We start from the raw sequence: 16,548 nt of genomic DNA, 5'->3' as shown, positions 1-16,548 counted from the left end.
GTTAGAAGATCCAGGAGTTTTATGGGTGCAAAACAGGATTCAGTGAGATGGGAGGAACTAATGAAAGACTGGGGAGTGTGTTAAATTAACCAGAGGTCATGATTAGTTCATATGCTGGCAAGTCAGTTTTCTGCTTCCTGAGATAGTAACTATGTGGTTATTTCATCTTGAAAACATTGTCTTACCAGAAATTATAAATATCATTAGGTGATAGATAATATCAGAAACTTCTCCTGGGGCACCTAGGTGAGTCAGGTCATGCATGATCTCACGGCTCTTGAGTGAGCATAGAGCCCGGCTTCAGACCCTCTGTCACCCCCTCTCTCTGCCCCTTCCTGGCTCTTGCTCACCCTCTCTCAAAAATAAACATTAAAAAATTTTTTAAAAACAGTAAGAAACTTATTTAGAAAATAATAGAGCTCTGATTAGCTTGTTTTTTTTTAATTTTTTTTTTCAACGTTTATTTATTTTTGGGACAGACAGAGACAGAGCATGAACGGGGGAGGGGCAGAGAGAGAAGGAGACACAGAATCGGAAACAGGCTCCAGGCTCTGAGCCATCAGCCCAGAGCCTGATGCGGGGCTCGAACTCACGGACCGCGAGATCGTGACCTGGCTGAAGTCGGATGCTTAACTGACTGCGCCACCCAGGTGCCCCTGATTAGCTTGTTTTTAATATGCTGGTCTTTGGGACAAAATGGGACTGTCAGGAAACAAAGCTAAAATTCCCAGTGGGGAGATGGGTTTGCGGAGGGAGAGAATGGACTACTGGCAGACCAGACCTCTGGATGAGGGAAGGTATGAGGCAGCCCTGTGTCAGAGCATTGAAAAGAACGTGACGTCTGCAGTTTGTTGGATATACTATCCTATACAGTTCTTTAAATCTTTCATATCCAGACTTCTGCGAAATTGGTGGAGTAAGGAACTTGAAAAGTATGCCTTCACTAAAAGGAATGTAAAGCTGGCAAAAAGAAAAAAAAAAAAAAAAACTTTTTCAGAACGCCAGGAACTATCTAGAGGCTTACGGTAGCCAGGGTAACACAATCAAGAAGAGAAAGCTGAATCTTGATAAGGACAGCTTTGTGGCATTTTAACTTACCCTGGTCTCCTCCCCCTCTTCCTAGCTTAGCAGTGGCCTTGAAGAGAACAGTCACATTCCCTGTAAGTACATCAGTACCACAGTGAGTATAATGGAACTAATTTGCACCCAAAAAAAAGCAAACATGATTTGTTTCTTTGTTTTGAACTGTCTGGCTTAGAGTACCATTTTAAAGGATTTGCCTTTGTCTTACCTAACTCAGAACTCTCTGGTATGGAGATAGTTACCTAAGGGCATTTTTCAAGAACATTTACAGTTGAATATATTAGTTGTTGCTGGCTCAGGGAATAGTTAGCAGTTGGGAAAACAATAGATTAACCAAAGAGCTTGCTAAGAGGCTGAGGAATGAGATGCTTTGGTGAGTAAGAAGTTTGAAAGGCTCTGACATATTCCTGGGTGTCTAGAAAGCCATGCACCTGCCCAGGGCTGTGCACATGCTCAGCAAAAATTTTAAAAAGTCCACCTCTAGCTTATTTTAAGGCTTTGTGCAAGCGGGATTAACTACGAAGGCAGAGTTGTGAACTTCCTGGTTGAGTGTTGAAGGTTGTACCAGTATGCACAGAGCCCATCTGCAAGCCTGGAAGATATTTTAGATTACAAGCTTTTAAGGAAACCTCTGTCCAATAACTAGCTAACCTTAAGCTAATAGAACAGAGATTTCAGTGGCTACACACAACAAAGAATACACACTTTACAAAATAAGAAAAGTTAACAAGCATCACTAACAAACCCTGGGGTGGGAATGGGAGTACCTGATTACAGGGTTGCCACATTAAAATATCCAAAATGTCCAGTATTCAACAACAAAAATGTTACAGGGCATATAAAGAAACAAGAAAATATGGCCCATACCTAAGGAAATAATAGAAATAGTCCCATAGGAAACCCTGACATTAGACATAAGGATGATTCAATCAACTGTGAAATATATTTAAGGAGCTAAAGGAAAAAATAAGAATATCTCCCCAAATAGAGAATAGGAATAAAGGGATAGAAATTATAAAAAGAAGCCAAGTAGAATTGTGGAGCTAAAAAGCATAACTGGAATGAAAGATTCAGTAGAGGAGCTCAACAGAGTTGAGCAGACAGAAGGTAGAACCAGTGAACTTGAAGATAAACCAACTGAAAAAGAATGAACAGAGCCTAAGAGGCGTATGGGACACCATCAAGAAGACCAACATATGTATAATGAGAGTTCCAGATGAGAGAAAGGCAGAAGGTATTTGAGGAAATAATAGCTAAAAACTTCCTAAATTTGACGAAAAACACAAATCTACACATACCAGTTCAGTGAACTCTAGGATAAACTCAGACCTATTCTTAGACACATGATCAAACAGTTTAAAGACACAGACAAATAGAAAATCTTGAGAACAAGAGGATCTACTCATGTGCAGGGGGTCTTCAATAGGATATCAAATACCATGAGGACCAGAAGACAATGGAATGACATATTTGAAGAGGTGAAAGAAAAAAACCCTGTTAACCAAGACTTCAATGTCTGGAAAAACTACAAAAATGAAGTTATACAATGGAACATTATTTAGCCACAAAAAATGAAATCTTGCCATTTGCAATGACATGGTTGGAACTAGAGAGTATAATGCTAAGTGAAATAAGTCACGAATACACAAATACCACGTGATTTCACTCGTGGAATTTAAGAAACAAAAGTAAAAGAGACAAACCAAGAAACAGACCCAGCTGTAGAGAACAAACTGATGGTTACCAGAGGGGAGGTAGGTAGGGGAATGGGTTAAATAGGTAATGGAGACTAAAGAAGGCACATGTCTTGATGAGCACTGGGTGATGTAAGTAAGTATTGGATCACTATATTGTACACCCGAAACGAATACACTATGTTAACTATACTGGAATTTAAAATAAAAATTTTATAAACAGTCCCTCCCAAATGAAGATGAAAATGGCATTCTCAAAAACTGAGTTTGTCACTAGTAGACAGACAGTCCCTACAATATAATACTAGATAGTAATGCAAATCCACACAAGTAAAAAATGCCAATAAAGGTAGCTATATAGATAAGTATAAATGACAATACTTATGTATTTTTTTGTCTGTAACATTTTTTCTTATTTAGAAGACAACTGAATAAATCTGTTTATGGGCACATAATGTATAAAGGTTTATGACAAAAACTTGGAGGCAGACATAGCGAAGATTTTGTACACTATTGATAGTAAATTGTTATATTAATTAAATCATAAAGAATGAAATCTTGCCATTTGCAGCAGCAGGGATGAACCTCAAGGCATGATGCTAAGTGAAATAAGTCAGAGAAAGACAAATACCATGTGGTCTCCCATACGTGTGGGATCAAAACAAAAGCAAACAAAAAGCCTCATACAGAGAACAGATTGGTGGTTGCCAGAGACGAGTGGAGGATGGGAGAAATGGGTGAAGGGAGTCAAGAGGTAAATAGAAAAAATAAATATGGTGCATTATTGAACAACACCAGCAAATAACTTACTATTATCTAGTAATTTGTGATCAAAAACAAAACTCAAGAAAACCCCAAATTGGATGTAAACTTTATAAACTAAACCATGGCAACAAAGCCACACTCCAAATTCTGAAGGTTATCTGCTAGATAATATACAATCTATACCTAGATGGAATACTCCACAATTCAGCAAATATTATCTATAACCCTAAATGTGACAGTTTAGAAGGTGGGGGTGGGGGAGAAGCCTATTCCCATCAAAAAGATTTTTCATGTGTCCCTACTCTGAAATGTTTCTCTATCTCAGTAGCTGGAATTAGATGGGTCATATGGCGATTTCTAGCTGAAATCTGAAGAGAAAGCAACATTTAGCTGGGCATATTTATTTCCCTTCCCTCCCTGGGCAGAGGGGAGGAATGAGGTTCTCATAGTAATAAAGAAAGAGGGGAAAACATTGGGCAGACAGTGAAACCAAGAGGTTTTCACATAAAATTTTTTCTCAAAGAAACAAACTGGCATAAGCACTAAGGAAACAGTCCAGTTGTAGAGATTGCAGATTGAGTTGATTCATTATGGTATCATTTGGATATGGTTGTTTCCATGTTTTTTCTGCTCTTAGCATTGACATCAGTCTCAAGCTGATAGCAAGATGGCTGCCACAATTTCAGGTATTTTACATTTCTATATATTTGCAATAAACAATACAAAATGAAATTGAGAAAATAATTCCATTTATAATAGCCTCAAAAAGAATAAAATACTTAGGAATACACTTAGCCAACAAGTATAAGACTTGTGCACTAAAAACTACAAAACAGTGTTGAAAGAAAAGAAAACCTCAATAATGACATTCTGTGTTCATGGATTGGAGGACTTAACATTGTTAAGATGGCAATACTCCCCAAATTAATCTACAAACTATACTTTTCAGTAGAATCCTACCTGACTTTGCAGAACAAACTGATTCTAAAATTCATATGGAATTGCAAGAGACCCCAATTAGAGAATATCTAAAAAAGAACAAAGTGGGAAGATTCAAAATTCCCAATTTCAAAACAATAGAAAGTGATAGTAATCAAAACAGTATGAAACTGGCATTTTTTTTTTAAGTTTACTTATTTTGAGAGAGCACAAATGGGAGAGGGGAAGAGAGAGGGAGAGAGAGAGAATCCCAAGCAAGGGTTCTGGAACTGGTATTATTAAGGATAGAGATTGGGATGCCTGGGTGGCTCAATCAATTAAATGTCTGACTCTTGATTTCTGCTCAGGTCATGATCCCAGTGTTTTGGGATTGAGCCCTGCATTGGGCTCCACGCTGAGCATGGAGACTACTTGAGATTCTCTCTCTCCCCTGTCCCTCTCCCCTGCTCACTCACTCACTCACTCTCTAAAATAAAAATAAATTAAAAAGGATAGACAGAGTAATGGAATAGAATTGAGAGTCCAGAAATAAATCCATAGCTGATTTTCAATAAGGGTACCAACATTACTCAACAAAGTAAAGAGTAGTCTTTTCAACAAATGGTGCTGGAATGACTAGATATCCACACGCAAAGGAGTGAATTTGGACCCCTACTACATACTATATGCCAAAATTGACAAAATGGATCCAAGACCCAAATGTAAGAGATAAAACTATAAAATTTGAAAGGAAATATAGGTGTCAATATTCATGACCTAGGATTAGGCAATTGTTTATTAAATTTGACAGCCAAAAGCACAAACAAAAATAAATCGCACTTCATCATCAAAATTAAGAACTATTATACATCAAAGGAACACTATCAATCTGGTCAAAAGACAAGCCACATAATGGGAGAAAATATTTGCAAATCATAAATCTGATTAGTGAATTGTCCAGAATATATAAATATCTCTTATGCTATATGTTCTCTTATAGGATATATAAAGAACTCAACAAAAATACAAACAACCCAATTTTAAAATGGGCAAAAAACTCTGCAGAGACATCTTTCCAAAGAAGGTATATAGTGACCAATAAATACATGAACAGATATTCAACATCATTAGCCATTAGGCAAATACAAATCAAAACCACAACGTGTTACCCCTTTACAACCCCTGGTATGTCAATAAAAATGCCAGAAATACTAATGAGGTTGTGGAGAAATTAGAACCCTTATACACAGCTGGTGGGAATGTCAAATGGTGCAGCTGCTGTGGAAAACAGTCTGGTTAAACAGTCTGGAAAAGAGTTCCTTGAGTGGTCAGACACAGAGCTACCACTTGACCCTTCAATAACAGTCCTAGATATACCCAAGAGAATCACTTGAGAACTTGTATACAGTGTTAATAGCATTATACATAAAAGATAAAAGTAGAAATAACCCAAATTTCCATCAACAGATGAAGGAATAAGCAAAAGTTGGTAATCCATACAATGAAATATTATTTGCCCATAAAAAGGAATGAAGTACTGATACACACTGCAACATAGATAAACTTTGAAAACATACTAAGTGAAAGAAACCAGACATAAATTGCATGATTCCATGTGTATGAAATATCCAGAACAGGCAAATCCAAAAGTGCATTAGTGGTTTCCAGGGGCTAGAATTAAAGGGGAATAGGAAGTGACTGCTTAATGGACATAGAGTTTATAATTTATAGGACAATAAAAATGTTTTGAAACTATGTAGTGGTGATGGTTGCATAATACTGTGATATACTAAAAACCAATAGATTTTATAATTTTAAATGGTTAAATTGAGGAATTCTGTGTTATGTGATTTTGCTTCAGTTTAAAAATCTTTTACATTTTGATGGTTTTTTCATCTGATATTCAATCAGTTGGTGAAAGAAGTTTGTTAAAATTTCCCACTGTTTTTAAAAAGATTTGTCTATTTCTCCTTTTAATTTGGTCAAATTCTGCCTTGTATATGTTAACATTATATTATTTGATCTATAACAACTTAGAACAACTTTGAAGTCAATTCTTATTATTTGTGGTAGTTATGTTCTATAAAGTTGTTGTAAACACGGAACTAGTGAATAGTTAGCCATTACTCCTTGGAAAAATAACAGAATTAGATTCCTAGAGCCTCTGGCCACATTTTCATTAACTGATAAGTACATAACTTTATGTGTGTTTCTGTTTAAAGACATAATTTAAGTTGATTCATTAACATTGAACTCACAGGCAACAGCCCTATATAACTCACACTTGAATAAAACTTATGTAACACACATTTTCTCTGTAAGGCACATCACAACCTTCTTGCACTTAGGAACACCTAAGCACTATGGTTGGGGACCATTTTAAACAGTGAAATTACCATCAAAAAGCACAATAATGTGAAAATGTGACACTAAATAGCCATGAAAAGGACAATTGTTTGAGACCTAAAACAAGATGGCAGAACATTGCCTTGTAATTCATCTGGGAACGTGTTCTTTGGATGACCCAAATCTCTCACTACTCTGAGCACATCCATGAATGACTGAAAAAGCTCTTCACTCTTCAGGTATCAGTTTTGGGATTACAAATAAATGTTATTGTGATGGCAGATTCACAAATATGGAATCCATGATAAGGAGGACTGTATCTTGCTGATGACTTGATTTTCTATCCTTTTGTTATGTCCCTTTGGACTATATTATCTCCAGTGAACCTGTGTAGTTCTAAAATTCCTACACACACACACAGGCACTCACTGCTTATAAAAGGAATTGAAAATGCTGATGGGTCAGCCGCTCAGAGTTTCTGTCCTATGAAGCAAACACTCCTTTTATGGTGGTTAGGCCCCCATATTCTAAATGTATTAATTTCCTATCACTGTTGTAACAAATTACTACTAACTGGATGGCTTAAGATAACAGGAATTTATCCCTTCACAATTATGGAGGCCAGAAGTCCAAAATCAGTATCATTGGGACAGAATCAAGACATCAGGGCTACACTTTCTCCAGAAGCTCTGGGAGAAATTTTGTTCCTTGCCTCTTCTAGCTTCTGGCCGCTGCCAGCATTCTTTGACTTGTGGCCACATCTGTACAATCTCTGTCTCTGTCAAATCACCTTTCCTTTTGTGGGTGAAAGCTCCCATTGCCTTTCTCTGATAAAGTTATATGTGACTGCCTTTAGAGCCTACCCAGATAATTCAGGACAATCTCTCCATCTCAAGATCCTTACTTCTATCTGCAGAGACCCTTTTTCCGTTTAATATTTGCAGTTTCCAGGAATGAGGTGTCTTTTAGGAACATTTTTCAGCCTACCACACCTAATCCTGTCTATCTATGTGCTCTGTGGGCAAGAAGGCCATCGAACTTTCAAGTTTTCTCCCTGACAGTTCACAATCCAGCTGAGCCTGAGAGGCTGCATCCATTTCTGAGGCAGAGTAACCACACACTTCAGGGGTTAGAGCAGGGGCCAGGAGCCAAGAAACTGGTCCATTTCCAGCTCTACTGTGTAACCTTTGGCAAAGGTTCAAAACTCACAAAGCTTTGGTTTTCTTATTTCTAAAATGGGTGTAGTGGTATCTGCTCTCCTTCGCCGGGAGATCCCAGAGCTGCTGCAGATAGACTTAATTGCAACCCCCTCTTTAGTAAAAGGCAGTCTACAGGACGGATGTTGCCTCATTTAACTGTTTTGGATGAACCTACTTAGACATGGCAAACAAACATGAACAGAGCACACACACTAGCCATACCAGGCTCCCGACTGGGCCCCAGGAAAACTCTATCTCAGACATTAAGGATCTCTCAGCTGACATGGGGCAGCACGCCATGAGTAAAGGGTACCAGAGAGCCCTAGCGTGGGAAGCCTCAATTATATCTCAAATATTCAGATCCACTTGTTACCTTTATAAGGAACGTTTTCAAACTTCTGTAAGTGCTTTTGAAAACCAGCATGGATACAAATAGGTTAAAATAGTGAGCTGAATTATTTGAAAAGGTCTAAGGCTCCAATGGTGAGGTCTAGGGTGTGGCTGAAGGATTCTCTGCCAACCCACTTTCTTTGGAATAGATCAGAGCAAGAAGAATTCTTCACTTTAGAAAGGAATAAAAAGCCTCCAGCATGGTGGTATAAAGTGGGACAGAGCAGGAAGAGGCTGCATCCTTGGAGATTGCAGGCTTGAAGAGTGATATATAGGACAAAGTCTATACAGTTAACCTGGCAGAGAACAAAAAGCAACCAGAGACAAACATTTCCATAATTTTCATAAAAATTGAGTTGTTTCTAGTTTGGCAAGGAAAGGAGGTTTAGTGCATAAGGAAGGCCATCTAGGATTGCTCCCTGTATTCTTTAAGGGAAAGGGAAGGGCAAGTCCCATCCTCAGGTAATTCTTAACTGAACATAGAGCTTAGATGTGCAATAGGGGCCTCAGTGCACTGAGAGGCCACCGTGCCACAAAGAATGCCAGGCTGAGTCTACTGTTGGTGCCTGAGACAGGAGTCCAGAAATCCCATGTAAGTGTGTTTTGTAGACTGGGTCCAGAGGGAGTAGAGCCTGTTGTAGACCACTCTCTGGGAGACCTCTGCTTTGTTAGGATCACCACCCTTTGCCACATTCCTTAGGTAGGAAGGAATGGTGACAATAATGTAGTTTTTCCCTTCACTCCCAATTGGCTCTTTCAACATTGTTCCTACCTTCCCCAGTAAGCACTAGCTGTAATTATAAAACTAACTTTAATAGAATTAGTTCTTTAAGGAAAAGAAACTATGTTTGTTAAGATCCATGGAATATATAACACTAAGAGTAAGCCCAAATGTAAACTATAGACTTTGGTTGATAATGTTGTATCAGCGTAAGTTCGCTGATGGGAGCAATGTACACTCTGGCACAGGATGTTGTGGGGGAGCCTGTGCATGTGTGAGGTCAGGGTTATACGGGAATTCTGTACTTTGTACTCAAATATGCTGTGAACCTAAATCTACTCTAAAAATAGTCTATTTAAATTAAAAGGTGGCGAAATTGTGTAAGGGCTCTCTGCTAACCTTGACCTTCTTGAGCTTCTAGACCAGCATACTTCCCTTGCTTTGTTTTATATAAAGAATTTGCCAAATATCAAGGGCAAATTCAGTAGAGAGTTGAAGTCAACTATTCAATAAACTCCTAATTTTAAAAAGTGGATTCTTTTTTCAAAATAAGTATTAGCTCATGATTAGAAAAGCAGGATCTGAGCATTGTATCCTAGTTGAACCCTATGTATTTCCTCTCTAGACCACTCCCTTAGTGTATTACAGAAAAAAAAATGCAACCTTTTCTGAAGCTAAAATATTAAGTTTTTATTATTGTCCTTTTTACATTTTCTTTGTTTCTAAAGATACTCGAATACTTTTATAAAGAGAGGCTTTTTTATTTTTTAGGTTTATTTATTTATTTATTTATTTATTTATTTATGTATTTATTTACATAGAGAAGAGGCACAGAGAGAGGGTAAGAGAGAATTCCAAGCAGGCTCTGCACTGTCAGCATGGAGCCCAATGTGGGGCTTGAACTCAGGAACTGTGAGATCATGACCTGACCTGAAACCAAGAGTCGTATGCTCAACCAACTGAACCATGCAGGTGCCCCAGAGTCTTTTTTTTTTTTTATGTTTATTTATTTATTTTGAGAGGGAGAGAGAGAGAGAGAGTGCTGGAGAAAGACAGACAGAGAGGAAGACAGAGAATCCCAAGCGGGCTCTGCACTAGTAGTGGGACTCAATCTCACAAGCCATGAGATCATGACTCAGCCAAAATCAAGAGTCAAGAGGCTTACCTGACTGAGCCACCCAGATGCCCCATACTCAAATTGTTTTAATCAAAATTCAGTTCAGATGTAATATTATAGTTATTCTTTTAAACAACAATGTTTTTCCCCTGCCACAAAACTAATTTTAGAGACTATAGATGAACAAGAAAAAGAGAACAAAAGTTACCAATAATTCTGTTACATTTATAAACGTTGTATGTTGTTTGTTCTGTGTGCAAACATATGCATATGTTTACATTTATAATTGAAAAGAGTCATATTTTAACCATTTTTTTTTCAGTTAATATATCATGGTCATTGTTCCATGGCTTTGCATGTTCTTCCAAAACATCAATTTTAGCTGAATTTTTATTCCATTTTATGGATATACTACAATTTATGTTAATCCTTTCTTGTTGAGCACAGAGCTTATTTCCTAACTTCTGCTTTTTCAGATAAGAATGCAGTGAAGATTCTTGGAGCTAAATTTTTGCACATATCCATGATGATCTTCTAACACATAGCAAAGAAATGGAATTGTTGACTCAGAGGGTGCACTCATATTATAGGATTCAGCACATATTACCAAATGGCTCCCAGAGTGAGGGTACCACGTCGCAGTGTCAGCAACAATGCATGAAAATTACATGTCTCTGTACCTTGTCAGTACTGGCCATTGAATTTGACAGATTTGGTAATGCAAGGTTAGTAGAAAAATTAATCAGCTTAAAATCATGCCCTAACTCTTTGTTAAAGTACAGGAGAAGTACATATTCTTTCTCTGAAGAAGTTCACAGGATATGGGCTGGGTTTTTACACAGTTCAAACACTTACTGCCCTGCTGTTTGGCTCTGGAAGAGTTACTTAATTTCTCCTTGCCTTAACCTTGCCTACCAACTATGAAGATGGTGAGTTTATGGACTAAACTGTGTCCCCTCCTCCCTCCCAAATTGATATGTTGAAGCCTAACCCTCAATGTGACTGTATTTGGAGACGGGGCATTTAAGGAGGTGATTAGGGTTAAATGAAGTCATAAGAATGGGGTCCTAATTTGATAGGACTGGTGTCCTTATAAGAAGAGGAAGAGACACCAGAGATATTTCTCTTCCTCCCACATCACACATGCATAGAGGAAAGGCCATGTAAAGATACATTAAGAAGGCAGCTACCCATAAGCTGAGGAGAGAATTCTCATCAGGAACCAACTCTTCTGGTATCTTGATCTTGGGCTTTTGAGTCTCTAGAATGGTGAGAAAATAAATCTCTGGTTTTTAAGCCACCCACAGTCTGTGGTGTTTTGTTGTGGCTGCCCTAGCAGACTAATACAATGGGGATGTGGCCACGTAGGACTGCAATTAAGGGCAGAATGTATAAAGTTGGATATTGTCTAAAATTTTTTTAATGTTTATTTTTGACGGAGAGAGATAGACAGAGTGCAAGCAGGGGAGGAGCAGAGACAGAGAGGGAGACACAGATCCAAAACAGGTTCCAGGCTCTGAGCTGTCAGCACAGAGCCCAACACAGGGCTTGAACTCATGAGCAGTGAGATCATGACCTGAGCCAAAGTTGGACGCCCAACCGAGCCACCCAGGCACCACTGGATATGGTTTTAAACCCTGGTTCCACTAGTTATTAGCTGTGTGACTCTGGACATGTTAAATAATTTGTGTATCTAGTTGAGGAGGACAAATGAGTATATATGTATGTGAGTGTGTGTGTGTGTATTCTTATTTACTCTTTCCAACTAGACAGAATTATAGAATTATATATTATACATAATAGCTAACAATTATATGGTAGTGTCTATCATTTTTGATAGTCATATATACATATATATCATATTATAAGCACAGTGTTAAAAATATATATTTTTGTATCAACCCCAAACACTAGCATATGTGTGTGTGTGTGTGTGTGTGAGAGAGAGAGAGAGAGAGAGAGCGAGTATGTGTGTGTGTATGTATGTATGTATATTTGCAAAATTTTGATGGCTCAGTCTGTTAAGCATCCAACTCCTGATTTCAGCTCAGGTCATGATTTCACGGTTTGTCTGATCAAGCCCTGCATCGGGCTCTGCACTGACAGCACAAAGCCTGCTTGGGATTCTGTCTTTCCCTCTCTCTGCCTCTTCCCTGCTCAAGCACCTGTGCACTCTTTCTCTCTCAAAATATACATATAATATATATATATATATATATATATATATATATATATATATATATAGTGTTACAAAATGGTAGTCAATTACCATTGCTTCTACTACCACCACCAGTAATAATAACTGAGATAGCTCTTGGTAGACACTCAACAAATATTAGTTACTACTTACAAGCTATGTACCTTGGCTTGGGAAAGTCACTTCCTCTCTCAGTCATTAGCTTCCCCATCTGTTAATGGAAACAATAATACCTTCTCTCCAAGGTTCCTGTGAGGATTATAGGAGATGAAACATTTAGCTCAGTACTAGGAACGTAGGAGGACTTTTTCTTCCCTTAGGAATGCTTTAGAAAGTGATGTCAGAAAAATAATGTGTAAGGGGGCACCTGGGTGGCTCATTTGGTTAAGCATCCAGTTCTTGATTTCAGCTTAGGTCATGATCTCATGGTTCATGGGTTTAAGCCCCACGTTGGGCTTAAAGAATGTATAGGGATGCCTGGGTGGCTCAGTCGGAAGAGTGTGCAACTCTTGATCTGGGGGTTGTGGGTTTGAGCCCCATGTTGGGAGTAGAGATTACTAAAAATAAATAAATAAACTTTAAAAAGGTATTTAGAAAAGTAATGTTTAATGCCTGACAAATTAACAACCCAAAGGGCTTGTTTTGTGAAGAACTCTAAAGTCAGGGTTGAATCAGTGAGACTTGGTCAAATTAAGTCTTTATTCTTGTCAAGAGTCTTTCCCCTTTCCGTTGGAAAAATAATCCTTTTAATTCCTTTGGGCTGATGTTCAGTTGCCTGTCACTGGGTTTGCATGACTGAATGCAAAAATCATAAGAAGGCTGAAGCACCAATCTAGGAGGAAACTGAAATAAGAATAAGGACTGGATAGGAAAGAAAGAAATTCTTTCTTCCTATGATTTTGCTTAGTAAATACCTATTTGCTTCTTAAGAGATGTCAAGCATAGTTAAATAAAAATGTGTCCATATCTAGCAGTAAATAAATTCTGCCAACATCATAAGCCCCTCTGTACCTGCTCTGGCTAAGCAAGTATTTGGTAAGAACTACTCATTCAAGCACCTACTGTTAGGCTCTATACTCCTTATAACCTGATTATTCCATTGAAGACACGGTTGACAACTCAAAGAGCCAGGATTGGGACCCATGTCTCTTAGCCTTAAAGGGTATGTTTTTCCTCCTCCACTTTCTCTTTCTCTCCTCTTTTTCCTCTACTACTTTTCAGATACCTTCCTTTTCCTTCTAGTCTATCCAGATTTCAGGCCTACCTGTGTCCACATACCAGGAGTATCACCTATCCCTGTAGCTTCAAGATCATCTGTTCCCATGACCCTGTATCTGGTGGACTGAGAGGAATGCCAGCTACCCTTTCTTTGTAAGGCACAGAGCCCTGAGTAGGACACCAAGATGCACAGGGGCCTGGGAGCTGAGGACCTCTGAGAAAACTGAGTTACTGAAGACAATGCAGGCATTTCAGTGAAAAGGTCTCAGCCTTTCCAGGATGAATAAAGAATTTATTGGAGGTGCTGGTTTTAAAAATAGCATGTTTTGGGACGCCTGGGTGGCTCGGTTGGGCATCTAACTTCGGCTCAGGTCATGATCTCGTGGTTCACGAGTTCGAGTCCCATGTCAGGTTCTGTGCTGACAGCTCAGAGCCTGGAGCCTGATTCAGATTCTGTGTCCCCCTCGCTTTCTGCCCCTCCCCCGCTCACACTCTGTCTCTCTCTCTCTCTCTCTCTCTCTCTCTCAAAAATAAATAAACATTTTTTTTTAATTTTCAATAAAAAAATAAAAATAGCATGTTTTGCGGCGCTTGGGTGGCTCAGTCAGTAAAATGTCTGACTTTGGCTCAGGTCATGATCTCACGGTTTGTGACTTCAGACCCCACGTCAGGTTCTGTTGTGGACAGCTTGGAGCCTGGAGCCTGCTTTGGATTCTGTGTCTCCCTCTGTTTGACGCTCCCCTGCTTGTACTCTGTCTCTCTCAAAACTAAATTAAAAAAAAAGAAACATTAAAAAAATAGCATGTTTGGAGAACTTGAATATTTTTTAACAATAACAATTTCATATTGTGACCAAGGGAACTGAATAAATGAGTTCAATTAAGGTACTATGTGGGGGCAGTATCACTGCATTTCAACATACCTGTGTTCTAAACATTAAAATTTTATCTTCTACAAATGAGCCAAGAATACTTAATGGGGAAAAGATAATCTCTTCAATAAATGATATTGAGAAATCTGGATATTCACATGAAAAAGAATGAAACTGGACCCCTGTCACCACTCACAAAAATTAACTTGAAATGGATTAGAGACTTAAACGTAAGACCTGAAACCATAAAATTCCTAAAAGAAAACATAGGGGGAAAGTTCCTTGTCATTGGTCTTGGCAATGACTTTTTAGATATGACACCAAAAGCACAGGCAACAAAGGCAAAAATAAACAAGTAAGACCACATCAAACTAAAAAACTTGTGTACAGCAAAGAAACAATCAACAAAATGAAAAGACAGCCTACACAATGGGAGAAAATATTTGCAAGCCATGTATCTGATAAGGGGTTAATGTCTAAAATGTGTAAGTAACTCATATAACTCAATAGCAAAAAGAAAATAAAAACAAAAAATCTGAGCAAATAATAACCCAATTTAAAAATGGACAAAAGATCTGAACAGGCATTTTTCCAAAGAAGTCATACAGATGGCCATCACAGCATCACTAATTATCAGGAAAATGCAAAACAAAACCAAAATGAGTAATCACCTCACACCTGTTGTAATGGCTATTACCAAAAAGACAAGAAGTAGCAAGTGTTGGTGGGGATGCGGAGAAAAGGAAACACTTGTTCACTGTTGTGGGAATGTAAATTGGTGTAGCCACTATGGACAAAAGCATGGAGATTCCTCAAAAAATTAAAAATAGGGCTAATATAATGTATATACTCTATATATACTGTATAAACCAACAATTCTACTTCTGGATATATACCTGAAGGAATGAAATCACTCTCTCAAAGAGATCTGCACCTCCATATTTATTGCAGCATTGTTTGCAATAGCCAAGATATGGAAACAATGTAAATGTCCACTGCTGGGTAAGTAGATAAATAAATTGTGGTATATATTTACAATGAAAAGTTATTCAGTCATAAAAAAGAAGGAAATTCTGCCATTTATGATAATATGGTGAAACTAGAGATCCTATGCTAAGCGAAACAATTCAGACAAAGAAAGACAAATGCTACATGACCTCACTTAGGTGAAATCTATGTGGATTCACTATGTGGAATCTAAAAAAAACAAAACTCCTAGAAACAGAATAGATTGGTGGTAGCCAGGGAGAGGAAATGAGTGAAGGTGGTCAGAGGGTGCCAACTTCCAATTATAAGATGAGTAAGTACTGGGGATGTAATATATACCATGGCGATTACAGTAAATAATACCGTATACTTGAAAGTTGCTGTGGAACCAGAAAAGAACCTGAATAGCCAAAGCAATCTTGAAAAAGAAAACCAAAGCAGGAAGCATTACAATCCCAGACTTTAAGATATATTACAAAACTATAATCATCAAGACAGTATGGTACTGGCACAAGAACAAACACTCAGATCAATGGAACAGAATAGAGAACCCAGAAATGGACCCACAAACGTATGGCCAACTAATCTTTGACAAAGCAGGAAAGAATGTCCAATGGAATAAAGACAGTCTCTTCAGCAAGTGGTGCTGGGAAACTGGACAGCAACATGCAGAAGAATGAACCTGGACCACTTTCTTACACTGTACACAAAAATAAACTCAAAATGGATGAAAGACCTCAATGTAAGACAGGAAGCCATCAAAATCCTCGAGGAGAAAGCAGACAAAAACCTCTTTGCTCTTGCCTGCAGCAACTTCTTACTCAACATATCTCTGGAGGCAAGGGAAACAAAAGCAAAAATGAACTACTGGGACCTCATCTGCACAGCGAAGGAAACAATCAGCAAAACTAAAAGGCAAGCAATGGAATGGGAGAAGATATTTGCAAATGACATATCAGATAAATGGTTAGTATCCAAAATCTATAAAGAACTTCTCAAACTCAACACCCAAGAAACAAACAATCCAGTGAAGAAATGGGCA

The sequence above is a fragment of the Acinonyx jubatus genome, chromosome A1 (genome assembly GCF_027475565.1).
Source record: "Acinonyx jubatus isolate Ajub_Pintada_27869175 chromosome A1, VMU_Ajub_asm_v1.0, whole genome shotgun sequence".
Taxonomy (NCBI): Eukaryota; Metazoa; Chordata; class Mammalia; order Carnivora; family Felidae; genus Acinonyx; species Acinonyx jubatus.
This window is presented reverse-complemented; position numbering follows the sequence as displayed.